At 37.7% G+C, this 14,606-nt stretch overlaps 1 long non-coding RNA gene across 1 annotated transcript in view; it reads right to left on the reverse strand.

Annotated features, from left to right (window-relative positions):
• The window catches only part of LOC140254745 (uncharacterized), a 30,003-nt gene extending 15,470 nt beyond the window's left edge, over positions 1 to 14,533 (reverse strand). Inside the window, exons 1-2 of the long non-coding RNA XR_011904298.1 lie at positions 14,392 to 14,533; positions 6,955 to 7,011 (exon numbers count right to left, since the gene is read on the reverse strand). This is a non-coding gene — a long non-coding RNA (uncharacterized lncRNA). The remainder of the gene's footprint in view (positions 1 to 6,954; positions 7,012 to 14,391) is intronic.
• Between the last annotated feature and the right edge of the window lie 73 nt (positions 14,534 to 14,606).

Genomic DNA, 14,606 nt, shown 5'->3' on the forward strand with positions numbered 1-14,606 from the left:
GCTGTTGGTCTCAAGCCAGTACAGATAAGCAACCACAGGTAAACATGACCACGGATAAGCAAATAGACTATTTTTATTTTAATGCTGGTGTCCAATGGTAACAATATACTGTTTGTGTATAGAGTTGTTCAAGGTGCATCTAGTAACATATGTGTAATCAAGGAAAACTGTCATTAAATTCCACCATGTGGAGATCTGCCACAGGGCTTTTTAGTAGAGAAGAGTGATTGTAGAACTGTGCATAATTACAGTTACTTTAGCAATCATTACCTTCTGCACATTCTTTGACTTTGGATTATGTGCTCTGAAGGATAAAACAATGGGTAGGATCTTTGCTAATGAGGCAGATTGTGTAGCATCAAATCATTTACAGATATTTTTAATGCTGTTTTCTTTCATTAATTTTACAATATTTTGAGATACTGAAATATATCCATATTGCAGCACAAGGAACCTCATGGCCAAAGCAAGACTCCAAAGATCAAGGACTGCTTCTGAGAGCAGAAGGCAGTTGGAGACAGTTTAGCTTTGAGAGGGAGGAGACATTGAAATGTAATTAACAGACTAAACAAATCATTCAGAATTTTTCTAATAAAATACACTGAATAAATAATAAATACGTGATTTAACTGTAAGTAAAACGAGATGAGAAATACCTACTATGTCTCATTATGAGAGGAAGAGACAGTATAATATAACTTAAGCAAATTTTCTAGAGTTCCTATAGAAAAAATGGATAGGAAATCCCACCATTCCTTTTTCTTTTTTAAATTATGTGGACAACATTTTAAGCTATAAGTAAAATCACAAGGAATAACTGATTTTAGGTTTTGCTTCTTGTTGACTACAGATTTGCAATTATATCATAAAATTATTAAATATAATGGACCCTTTAATTATGTTGTGCCTGTTACAGTACTGGTTTTGCACTACATATTAACATCAAATCTCTGATATTCAGCTACCTGCAAAAGCTTCAAAGTAAATCTCATGAAATAAAACATTATCATTGGGCCACTTATAATAATTGCTTGATATTTTTGCATATTATCTTTAGTATCACAGTTTCTTTAATAGATATTTTAGTAAATCTTTACATTCATGCAATACAGACAAGCTTCTGGGTCTTTGGATGTTTATCTGAAGAACTGACACTACGTAAAGGCTCTGTGAACTCTCCATCCTACTGAGGCTTCCCAGAGCACTGAATTACTTTGAGGGGAAACCCAGTAACATGATAAAAGACTTCAAAATTACTGCAAGGATTAGGGCAGATTAGATGGAATTAATTTACCTCACAGAAGCTTTTCTTTTCTTCTCAAACCAGTAAATTCAGACCTGGTTTGGAGTGTTATATTCCTCCCCCCACACCTCCCGTCCCCTCTTTTAGAAATGAGTTTCTGTTACAAAATCTCCTGTTACATCACATTTAAATTAATTTCCTTTTAGTGGAGAGGAGAACACTATGGGGAACAAGTACCCTTAATTCTCCCTTCTCTGATCAGCTAATGAGATTTGTAATGACAAACTTCAGTGCAAGTTCAGGTTAGCTTTTAAACAATAATTCCTGTATCAGTTCAGAAATTGTGTCAGGAAAAAAAAATTAGGCAATAGAATATTCATTCTATATTCCAGGAGATACATTGATCCAAATGGTAATTAAACAATTTTGTAAAAGCACATCATTTATAATATGAATTTATCTACTTTCCACATTTGATCATTGGATTTTTTATACTTTTTTCCATAACTAAAGGATCTTCTGCTACTCAGCTGTTTTCCTTCTATATCATTATTTATACTTGTGACCAAGTAAGCTCATTTTCTTTTCTATGAAGCTAAATGTAAAACTACATATCAAAAAAGTAGATTGTAAGGAACAAGTGTTCGTTCTTCTGTTCAGAACGAAAAAACCTATCTTGCCAAACTGAATACAGAGGAGGATCACTTTATACACCTAGCCTTACAGAGAGCTATAACCAAGCCAGACCCCTTAAGAGCTCAAGTTTGGGCTTATCATTGCTACCTAAAGCTATTTCTATATTCTCTTTATGTTCCAACAGCATCCAGCACACTCGGTACAGAGACAGAGCAAGCTCACATTTTTCCCCTGCAAAATACCACATAAAAGCATTCAATACACAACAACAGTGGCTGAATTTTTTTTATAATTTCATCTAAAAAAATAAATAAATAAAGCTTTTTTAGTTTTGTAATGATTTTGAATAAAATCAACGTTTGTAATAGCATAACAAGTTATTTCATTTCCAGTAGCTCTGGTCATTTTCACTCATTCATACATTTCAGAGCAGAGCCAGTATGAAACTGCCAGCAGCTGACAACACTTCCTCGCCTCATTTCTTTTATACATTTGCAGCAAAAGTCAGGCAGATGACATTATGAAGATGAAAGCCAGTTCATCAGATCATTAGCTCCTATTTCCACCCAACACAGAAACCTTTACAATGAGATTTTTTAAAAGGAACTAAGCAGCCATGATTACAGTTAGAAATACTACCAGGGGAGCCTGCTGAAAAGAAAGAGTGCCAAAATAAAATAAACACTATACAGAACTTATACACACCACATCAGCAGAAACTAGCTAGAAATATAGAGTTCTCTTAATATGAGAAAGAAAGTTGTCAAAACTATGTGCTAACTAAATTTCAAGGGGAAGAACAGAAGGTTCACTGACATCTTACCAGCATTCTGCACTACAGATGTGTTACAGATGCTTGATGTATGGTATTTTTCTTTCTGCTTGACTCAAAGGATGGATACTCCCACAGAAAAAGCCTGCCTACTCATTTTGTTCAAATGGATTTTTGTTGAAATGTTTAACAATGAAAAAGACTCGCAGCAGAGGTACCACTGTAACATCCAACCCTATCTGTATGTAGGTAGGTATTCTCAGGCAATTGAAAGTTATTTGGAAGGACAATGAAGTGAAGGAAATAAACAGGTAGGTAACTTCTATTGTTGCTTTCTGTTTCAAAAAATGGTACTGCCTGGGCTTACTTCTACATTGGAGTGCCATGATCACTTTATAATCCCCAAGCAAGTGATGATCAGTAATTGCAGAAGTCTTACAAAGTAAGTTAAATGTACTATAGAAGGTCAGAGGAAACATACAAAATAGGTACTACTTCTCAAACTGAGATTTCCAAGTAATAAGATTCCTGGAGTTATGTACTCTAAATATTAACTACAAGAAACTGAGTTATTCCAAGTTCATAGATAAAAGTTCCTTAAACCTGACAGTATTTAACGTGCAACCAACCTATTAATTGAAAAAAATTAAGTGAATTCATAAAATTCAACAGCTCTTTGACCGCAGATAAATACTGCACTTTCATTTTGTCATTACATATCCCACTATGTATCTACTTGTTTGGTTTTGGTTTTTGTGAGGATTTTGAATGTTGGTTTTTATTGTTTTTGTTGTTCTTAAAATACAGAGCTAGCTTTCACAGCCCTGTATAGCACAATATTTCCCTTGGCTCACGAAGCTCTTTTGGCCATAGAAACTTCCCACCTTTTTGCTGATGCAAGGATTCTGCAGCAATAGTTATTTGAAATGGAAAATTGGACTGCTTTGAGTCATACACAACATTTGGGTATGAGTGGCTTTTTTTTTTTAACCTATTCATTCTCTTTGAACTCTAAAGTCAGTGAAATCATTATCTAAACATGAAAAGGGAAAGCAGAAAATCTAATAGTTTTGAAAAAGTGAAAATAATTCCTTATGATGTTTGTTCTTTTTCTCTCCTTATATTTTGTACTGACATTTGTATTACTTCCTCAGAAGAGTCATGTTTAACAGTAACAATATTTTTAATACATCTATGCAGAGCAAGAGTAGCTAAATGAAGAGTGGCTAAGCACACTCTGTCTCTTTGAGTTAAGACATCTTAGAACACACAAGAATGGCCAGCTAATGCTAGCAAAAAATTTAGGAGATAGATATCTGCTCTGAAGACTGAATATTTTGAAACAAGTTCTGATTCTGCGTAAGTAAAAATCTTTTAAAGTCTACGCACCACACTGTTGTATGTAAAATTGGAGATTTTATCCCAGCAACCATCTGAGCCTACAGTTTTCACAATCCAGAAAAGTACAGACGAACATTAAAACCTTAAGATGTTCTCTAACAAACATAAAACATGCTGAATTGTTATTGCTGTCAAGTGTCAAACAACCCTTTATTCTGGACTATTAAATAATACGCATAACTACTGCCTAATAAATCACCTTCAACTGTATAAGCAATTGACTTCTAGGTGGATTTATTACAGAGGGTATTAGTTCAGAATACCATGTTCTATTGATGTGCTTCAGATGGTAACATCTTGTGAAAATGTCTTGGAGATTACAGGCCATTGAGATCTGTATCCACAGCAACATTCCATGTATATCCACATTTCCTGTTGACATTTAAGCTATTTTACAAAACTGCAGCACTGTGTAAGCAATGGACTATCAGAACCTTCAAAGTTTACATTCAAAGTCACGCTGCAGCCACAGAACATAACTGTTACATCTTTTATGAAGTGCTGGCTAACAAACAAAAGACATTCTGGCTGATGGGACATTCAGTCATGGATTTTTTTGCTCAAATATATTAAGAAGGGACATTTTATGATTGTTGGCCCAAAAACACAATTATTTATGTTTTTTTTTCTTTTTGCTTTGTGCTAAAGTTATAAAAGATATAGTTTGAATTTCAACATGCATTTTACTCTGAAATATTTCTGAATACATTAAAGTACAGCTGCATTCTTCCCCTGAAATAAAGGCACAAAGGCATTCTACAAATACTGTCAGTATATCAAAGACATAAATCCAGCATGGCTGTTGTCTCCATAAAATGATTTTTTCTTTAACTCCTTGACTCATTCTTGTCTAAGGAACTGAAAGTTGAACTACTTCTTCATATGTGCCACCTACAACTAGGATTGGTAATGTTAAGGTAGCTTTGTCATCGTTTTGTTCATACGTACTAATAGAACTGACTGTCCTTCTAAATGCAAGGCAGTAATTAATTTTTGCAGCTTCAGAAACATTATAAAATTCAGTTAACAATCTTAGAAGGATTTATCTGCATAACAAGACAATAGGAGAAAATACAGAAGTACTACTCAGCACAACTGCCCTTTTGTTGTTTTTAGCATGCATTTAAGCTTGGGTTGTTTTCTGTCAGTTTGAGAGCACTTACCCTTATAGCCTATTCATAAGGAAAATATCTACACATGAGATATAAATATTTGTTATATTTTAGTACTGCTTAGTGATAGACTAACCACAGCACACTAAAAAGTTGTCTAGGCTGTTAGGATACAATTTTGCCAGCTCTCTTGAGCTCTTCCATTAAAACTCTAGTTCTTTGACATTAACCTCAAGCTGAAGGATTGTTTTGTATATAATAAACCAACTTGCAAATTAACAGAATAGTCATAACTCTGTGCATGTGTGTTCTCTATCGGTTCAATTAATGAAACACCAATTTGAGTGGATGAAAATAACATATTTTGTTTTACAGAAAGATCTTCAATTCTGATTTGTATCTAATACCTCTATCCTGAGACTTCAGAAAATTCCTTTCATACCTGCCCAGCCTTCTGACATCCAGTCTGGTTGCCTGTTCTTTGCTTTAGGCAGCCTCCTTCCACGTCAAGCAAAACATGAAATAAAATGTTTTTCCTTGAATGTTTATCCTCTCTCTTTTTTCAGCTAATATTGTTACTATTGCAAGCTTCCACACTTGCTCGCAGCTTAGAACCTCCTATATTCCTATCAAGACACTTCAGAACAGTAATTTTGTTCTTATTTTAAAACATTTAGAAAATCAGAAATTCTATATTCAAACATACCCTACACTTCAGAAAACTCAGAACACCAAATATTCTGAAACAAGTCCTTTGAGTACACAGGGAATCTGAGGAGCACATACCTTGTATGCGTTACAGTACAGTGCAGAGATCTTTGCCCTACTGATGACAGAACCTGCAGACTCCCCTCTCGCTCTCTAGTGAGTCCTAATAATTTCAGATGCAATAGTCCACAGTTCAATTTCTTGCTGGAATGGATTCTTCACAAGTAGAAATAAACCTTGATTCAATGTTTACTCACTTGGATACACTTCTGCATTTTGTACTGGCCATCTCAAGCCTAGAAATTTATTCTTGCCAGAATGCACTTCTACATTAGCAGATATGTGTTATATGGTTGAAGCACTTACATTGTATGACCTCTTTTTCATTAGCTTAAAATAACTTCCAAAACAATTATTTCTAGGTTAGTATTTTTCATGCTTGTTCTCAGAATAAAGGTCTAATCTTACCATTCTCGATTTGAAAATAACGTATACAGTTTTGAGGATTAGGCTGTTAAATGTATCCTGATATAGTTTTTCTAAGTTGTCACCAATTACAGAAGTTCCTTATTGCCATTCTCATTTTTTATTCTTCTCTTCCTTATGATAACTACTGAAATAACACTTTTTTTTTTCTTTGGAAATTCCTCATGAAGCTCTTCTCTGGTTAAACTTATAAGATATTTAGAGCATATTTGAACTACACTTACCATCTGAACTTCTAAAGCAAAATAAATAACATCAATATCTGCATTGCATTGCATTATTTGTAATTTTTACGTACTGTATGCATGGATCGATGTATTAAATAAAATTCTACAATGTAGGGAATAAAAATGTATTGATTATCTCAATTACGTTAAGATATCTTAAGTCCTTGAAATAGATGCTAATACTTGTACTTTTGAAACCACAAAAGCTAGGAAACCAGCCAGTATTTCAAAACAATATGCTACGTCCTAAGTAAATACAGCACAAGGTATCACAACAATACAACATCTAACAACAATGCAGTTTAAGGAAACAGATTACTGACCCTGAAGATCAGAATGGTAAAAATGAAAAATAAGTTCTGTGCAAACCTTATGTTATGCCACTTGCCAGCCTGCGTCACGCACTCTCAGCCATCGTTGAGCCTCCTGTGAAGAACAGAAAATGCAAAGTAAGTCACAGCTTCTATAATCAAAATTCTTAAATCTTTCTTTATAATAAAATTTCAGGTAATTCACTGTTACTAGACTCACAAAGTTAGTATTGGTTATGAAACTTCTAAAGCATTTCCAACACTTTCCAATCAGTTCTTAGTTGATACAGTATTATATTGCAAACAGGATTTTAATATATTTCAGTCAAATGCTCAATACAGCAATTTCTAATCTCACAGCTTCCTGGCATTACTCTTCAAAGCACAGAAACAACCCAAATACACAAAAGAGCCACGCCAGCACCTGAGCCCTACATGTTTCAGTAAATAAAACCGGGCAATTTGACAATCCTGGCTATAACTTCAGTCTTTTCAGATAAATAAAAAAGCCAGTAAATTAAAGATACCTCCTCTCATTTTTGACAGTATTGTGAAATTTATTTAAATAAAATGAACTCCACCACTTAACAGATTGGTTTCCAACAGTAATTTAGACATGTATAGATATATTTAGAGATATATTATCAATAAATAAACCACTGCAATCCCGCTGTTGTTACTGAAGAAATGCAACAATATTTAAAACATACTGCTAGCAAGGGAATAACCGGCTTTTAAGTCATACTGATTACCCACAGACCAAAGAGTGACAGCAGTGTAAGAGTTGCAATTTCATCCAGATAAAACAAGAAATAATTAGGTGTAACAGTTCAGTCTTAATCTCAGCAAGACTGAACAGTACACAGTAAAGGATCAATTTCATTTAAAGACAACTGCAGTGTACACCACATCGCCTGATCCAAAGTAGTGACCTTCCTGATTCAAATGCAAAATATCTTCTCCTACTGCAGATGGAATTTACAAGGAGAGTGTTCAATAGAAAGATGACATTTTCAGTGGGGCAGAAAGGTATTTGTCAGTGCCTTATTACATCTTGGATTTCAATTAGCTTTGAGATAGAACAGCAAAAATCCAGCATTAAGACTACAGCCAGATCTTTGCTTCTTGCACCATTACATCCAGATCTTTTTTCATTTGCAATAAGATACTGTAAGGCTTCCAAAAGAAGAGAAATAGAGGGAAATAACATTTCAGTCACTTTAATGCCAGATATATGATGCACTTAGCGATGTCTGTCTGATAACTGCACCAGGAGAAAAGGGTGACATCATTTACATTTTTTGCAGCATAAAAGAAAAGTGCTGAATTCCTTGAACCGTAAGTGTCCCATCAATTCTTCTATCCTCACCATCCCACCTCCTATTATTAACATTGCATATCCATTCTGATGCTTTTGATCCTCTTCTATGAAAAGTAATTTGCCTTTTCGATGGATATAAGTATGAAATTTGCTTTAGCACATTTCATGAGTTCAAACGTTGGCCCGTATAAATTTCCATCATGGAAGGTTACCTCTTAACCACAAAAATGTACAGATTTAAACATTTAAAATGTTTACTTGTGTTTCTTATTTAAGGACACTAGTATATTTTTGCTGAGTTGATCACAGAACTAGGAGCTGGAAGGACAGTTCCTCTTATGAGGAAGGAATTCCACAAGATGATTGACTTCACAATAGACATAAAATGATAATATCTGTTTTTACTTCTTCGTTTTGGAATCTAAATGACTGTAGATATATGGCAATAGTTGGACATTCACTATCTGTGGACACAGGCAATGGAGTAAGAAAGCATCTTCAATGGACATTCTTCCTAACTTCTGAATGGCAGCCACATACTGGGATAACCAATAACAAGATACAACACTGCATGACTACACTGAAACAAAAAGTTTCCCTTATTAGAGTATTGCTTAATGATCACACACCTGCTGATTTTCAAAACAGCATGAAAAGGACTTTACCCTACATACCTATAACATTAGCAAGCTCTAAAACACATTTACTACACAATACTAATTCTGTGCTTTGCACAAACAAAACATACTTACAAAAATAATTAGTCACATTGCTATAAAACTTCGATTTACCAGGTTAGACTCTGCTCTGTATAAGTAATGCAGAAGAAAAGCTGCCGTATGATACAGGATCGTTTAAAGAATACATGAATATATTCTATTTCCAGCAAAACTCGTGGATTTCCCACAAACAAAAACTTATCTTTATTTTATTAAAATTAAACAAAATTTAAATTTCATAAAAATGTTCTTCTGCAAGTTTAACACTGCTGGAGAAATTATTTATTTAGAGTTTGATTGTAAAATACTAATGCTACAAAAGTTCCCAACCCGCTGATTCATGAGACAGCATTTCCTGTACTCGCAGCATTACACAAACCCCAATGTAGAAAGGATGTCCAACCTGCTGTAGCAGAACCACAATTCACACAGCACAGACCTGATTTCCTTAAAACTTGAGACAGATCCCAGCAGCAAACTAACTAACCAGAGCCACAGACCACTCCTCTGACACAAATGGGCTCACCCTTCTTAACACCTTTTTCTAGTGGAAAGGTCAGTTTTGACTCCACAGGAAACTGAAACCTAAGGGCCATCAAGACCTGTGCTGATGACACCTATGGTTAAAAGCAGTTCTTGGATAAACACTTGCCAGCAGCATATCCACATACACACATACAAACTAAAATTAGAAGTGGTATTTACTTATATCTGTACACAGAGCGTCTCACTGAAGAGCTTTTTGGAGTGTTAAAATCAAGTGTCACGGGAAGATGCAAACATATTAACCTCACACAAGGTTTCAATTCAGAAAATGCACAGAAGCCTTTTGCAGGTCAATTTCCCCCTTTTTTCTGTCCTAATACAGACACACTAATGCACTGAAGGGCACTGAATGATGCGCCATTCACACCTAACCAGATATTTATTTTTTTTTTTAAAGCTTTTGGAAGAAAAGTAAAGAAAACCAAACTACTTGCACTGATCATTTCCCAAGAAGAGTCTATCCAAACCATTTGTAAATAGATTAAGTGAAAGGCTAGCAGCATGGCTAAGTTGTGTTCAATTAAAGTAGAAAGTCCAAGCTTATAATGATTTAAAGAATAAAAAAGGGGGGAAGAGATAAGATATACAGATTTCTAGGAAACCAGAATATAAATAAAGGAAAACTTGTTTGGTTCCATTTATTTCCTTAAAACAAACATTAGCCCTAAGACAGCAAGCAGACAGGTGAGCTTTCTAAACCCTTTTATCCTGACATAAGTGGTTTGAATTTGGATTGTTTTTTTTCTAAGTTATGTTCAGAGGAACACAAACAGATGCACCGATTCCCAGTGACTGATATTAATATTTCTTAAATGCAACAAAAATAAGAATCCATTTCCAATACAGTTTAATTACAGCATTATTAACTGACAGTCACCCAGCTTTCCAGAATAAAAACCGATGCCAGATACAACACTATAATGCAATGGAAAGCCGAGCAATGACAGTAGGGTAGCAAAGTCCGAGGCAGCAGCAAGCAAGGATAAACCCAAATGCAACTGCTGAGGGCACAAAAACCAAGGGGGAAAGCTAAGGGGGAAAAACCATTTAGAAATCTCTCAGATGCAAAGACCTCCAGCAAGAGGCTCATAGCTGGGAAGGGGTGGATCCTGGCTGCAACCCTTCCAATCAGTCAGGTACACTGCATGCACCACCAGGTGCTCAATCACGGTTTCAGGCCATGACTCACCATTTCTGCCACAGCCAGACTTGCAGGAAATTCTGTAACATAAAGCCTAAACAGCACCGCTAGCACCTTCTTTCTGTGAACAAGGAGGTTTAAATTCTAGAACACTCAGGTAAAGTGCACTTTCCAACCAGAGAAGGGCTACTTTTGGTTTGGGCCAAGTGTTTGCAGCGTGGTTCAGGGTACAGAACATAGCCCTGTAATTGGTCCCTTCTCACTGCACTCCATCTGCCACCTGTGATACATCCCAGCCAGGTGCTTACGGACCGGCAGGTGGTTGCAACCGTGATTAGAAGAGCTTTACAACACCATCTCCTTTCTGCCCACATATGTTATTTATAAGGTATAACAGTTTGGGTTCTGTTAATAAAGCTGTGTTCTCCAACTACCTCCTGCCTAAAAATAGGTTTATTTCAGTTAAAAAGCAGATGTTCTGAGAAATATATTAAAAATGCTGCTTACACATTTAGCTCTGTAGTTTACCTCCATGTCATTTGTTTAGACCTTCCAAAACATCAGCAGGTTTATTCTAAATGCCCCTAAAAACTAGCAAACCCTACTTATATTACTGTTAGCAGTACTCTGTGGCACCAAAACACAGCTTAGTGATGCTGCCGTTGAGTTACTTAACTCCTCCCCAAAAGAATGTGATGCTATAAAAAGTTAACTGCAAGTCACCTTTTTTCAACGCCCGTTACAGCAAAATATCACTTCACAAGAACAGAACACCAGCAGCTTGGAACTCCGAATTCTACACCCTGCAGTCTTGTTACCAGACCTTTTCACCTTTCTCACTTCATCTGTAGATTATGAATTATCCCAGAATTATGTGTGTTGATGCTCATGGATGAAAAGTGCGTTCATTTTTTGTAAACTGAAATATTTCAGTGTGCCTTTTAGGATCATGTACGGAATGTTTTTTGCTTACATGAAGAAAAACAATTGTATTCTTAAAGTTTAAAGAAGTCCCTGAAAAGAAACAAACACTTTCTTCATTTATCCTACTATCTTTTTGGTTAGTAACACCAATGCAATGCTTACGAAAAGAACTCTGTTATCACCTAAACAAACACGTGAGCATATCCTCACTTTGATGATCACACCAAACTTGTGTAACCATGAATGGCAGTATGATGTATGACCTGAGGGCAGAATACAGCCTGGCGTATAACACATCCCAAAATAGTTCCTGGCAGCTTTCATACCCTCTCTGAAAACCATTAGAACTGGTGCAGCTGTTGGTGCATTACAGGATCCCTTAAGAAGCTCTCATTATCTCCTCTCTTCTTAACCACATAATAGAAAAAAAAATGAGAGCACTGTACACAGACCACACTGAAAAAGGAAAACTTGCCTTGAAATTTTTCAACTAGTAAACCTATTTTCTATAATGCTTAGTAGTGAATCACTCTTAAGTGCTGGACCATTCACTCATGTATGTGTTTTATGCCAAAGGTTATCGAATTGCAAAAGCATTCACATCTTCCAAAGAACCCATCATTCACCATCACCTCGCTGACACAACAGGAACAAAATATGTCCCTCTAGAAGGAATGAGAGTGAGAAGGGCAGAGAGAAACCCATATTAACGCGGACATACATTTTCTAAGGGAAAAGCACAGAGTGCCATAATAATAATAGAAAAGTTACATTTTTTTCATTATGGGATGAGATCTTCCTGATTATTTTAAGCCTGTGGAGTCGGTAAGATGGATATAATTAAAATGGAGCCTTCTCCATGGAAGGTGGGCCAGCTGCCTTCTCCTAGTCTCTCATACTGCTAGAGGCCATTGCAGCAGTAGCAGTTAGTTAGGAAGGCACCACCCTCTCCAGCGCAGCTTTCGGGCTCACGCTGTGCAGCATATCAGCGCTGCTCTCCAGCAGCCCAGCAGGCTGACAGGGCGCATCGATGGCCCATTCACCTTTGCTGTCCACCCTTCTCCCAGTTTAGGCAGCATGGAAAAAATGTTCTCCAAAAGACCCAAGTAAAGGTTCTTCCGAATTGACTGATGACTTCCGGTGTTTAGTACAGATTCCTGCTTGTCTGCAGCAGGGGCAAAATTTGTTTCTCATTCCTTGGCATGTATCAAAATAGTTTTTCAGAAATACACTAATTCTGTTCATGTGGGTAACTGTTAGGCAGTGGCAGGCGCTCAGGTCTTACCTATGCTGCGTTTACCCAAGATCTGGCATATAAAACCCTTAAAAGCTACTGTTTCCTCAGTCCTACAGATAGAAAGGTGCCACCTCACTGTGTAGCTTCTACTCATTCTATCACACGATGAAACTGGGGTTTGCTATTCCAAATGATGCTGTCACCAGGAAGCTGAGGCTAGGAGAAAGTACTCACTTGAAAGCACCCACAAACAGCATTGTTCTCAAACCTGTCCTCCCACCACGCGCCCTGTGAGACTAACAGCTGAAGATTGATCCGAATGTTTCACTTTATCCCGCAACCACTTGTGAGATTAGTGACTGCGGAAAAAACCACACGTGCTTTTGCAGTTATCATTCCATCCATGTTTCTATCACTGCGCCACTGACCGAGACGGAGCTCCTTGAAAGCTATTGCTGTCATTTACAAATAAAAAACAAGAGATGTCACAGTTGCAAAAATTGCCTATTAGATTTCTGTATTTTCTGAAATGAAAGACCAGCACAAGAAGCAATATGACATTCAGCAGGTCAGTGTAGGTTCACGATCAAGAAATATGCTTCAGCAAATCAAAAATCAATCGGCTAAATTAATCACAAATGTGAAACGTCTGCTTCCTGTGCTACAAAGCCTAAAGGTAAATTAAAGAGATATTACTAGAAAACTTTATATGTAAGATTGATTGACTGCATGGCCAAACATGGCCAAACAACGGCACACTGCAATAAACACACGCATTTCTGCTCCGAGATGTGCGCATTATCATAAGTGACATTAGAAAACTCGGGCAAAAAAGAAACAATAATTCAGAGATGACAGCTGCTTCTGGAAGTTCATTATTTTCACATTTCCATCTCTGAAGAAAGATGGGATCCCCTTTCTGGCACATCATACAATTTCCTTTGACAGTTTCACTGATAAGCACTTACGGTTCCTCCGAATGGTACCGCCCATGCCCTCACCGAGGTTATCTAATCAGCAGAAGCCATCTAGACGACAGGCAGCTCTTCTCATTTTTCTCAAGGTGCAGCATGAACCCCGAGCCACACGGAGACTGCAGAGAATGGCTCCTGCAGCAACCCGGCCTCAGAGCCGTCCCAGCAAAGCGCCAACCGACCCGTTCAGTTTGTGACTCATAGAGCCTCAACGCAAACACAGCCAGCAGGGATGCAGAGCACATCCTCGGCAGACCTAAGTGCTCGGAGACCCGGTGATTTAAAATAAACTACTGGTGTTTGCAATAGCAGAGAATTTAACCATCTCTGGAGATGCCTGTCGTTGCCTCTGACAACTGCCTCTCACAGACTGCTGTGAGCTCAAACTCGAGGCACACGAGCTGCCCATGTTACTTCTGCTCTGCTGAGCAGTGTGGTGAGGAATCGAGCACCCCTTGGAGATGTTAGCTGCCGGCATCACCAGCTCAGGGGGAAAAAAAAACAACGAACACCATGATATACGTCTCCAAAGGGGACAAGCGGCAATGATCTTTCGTTAACTTAAGACCGCTGGGGAATAGAAACGTCAGTTCACTATCAGCTGGGACTGGAGCAAAGGAAGAACCCCCTCACCTCGCAGCGGCCCGTCCCGCTTCTCCCGCTCGCCTCAGCGCGGCGCGCTCCACAGGCGCGAGAGCCCGGCCAGGACAAGGCGCGATGCTCCCTAACGGCCACACAACGCGCGCTTCCCGCGCGCCGCCACGTCACGGCCGTCCAGGGGCAGCAGAGCGGGACGCGCATGCGCACGAGCCAGCCGGCCCTCCGCACGCCTCGCGGCCCCGCAGGAC

The sequence above is a fragment of the Excalfactoria chinensis genome, chromosome 7 (genome assembly GCF_039878825.1).
Source record: "Excalfactoria chinensis isolate bCotChi1 chromosome 7, bCotChi1.hap2, whole genome shotgun sequence".
NCBI classification, from domain to species: domain Eukaryota; kingdom Metazoa; phylum Chordata; class Aves; order Galliformes; family Phasianidae; genus Excalfactoria; species Excalfactoria chinensis.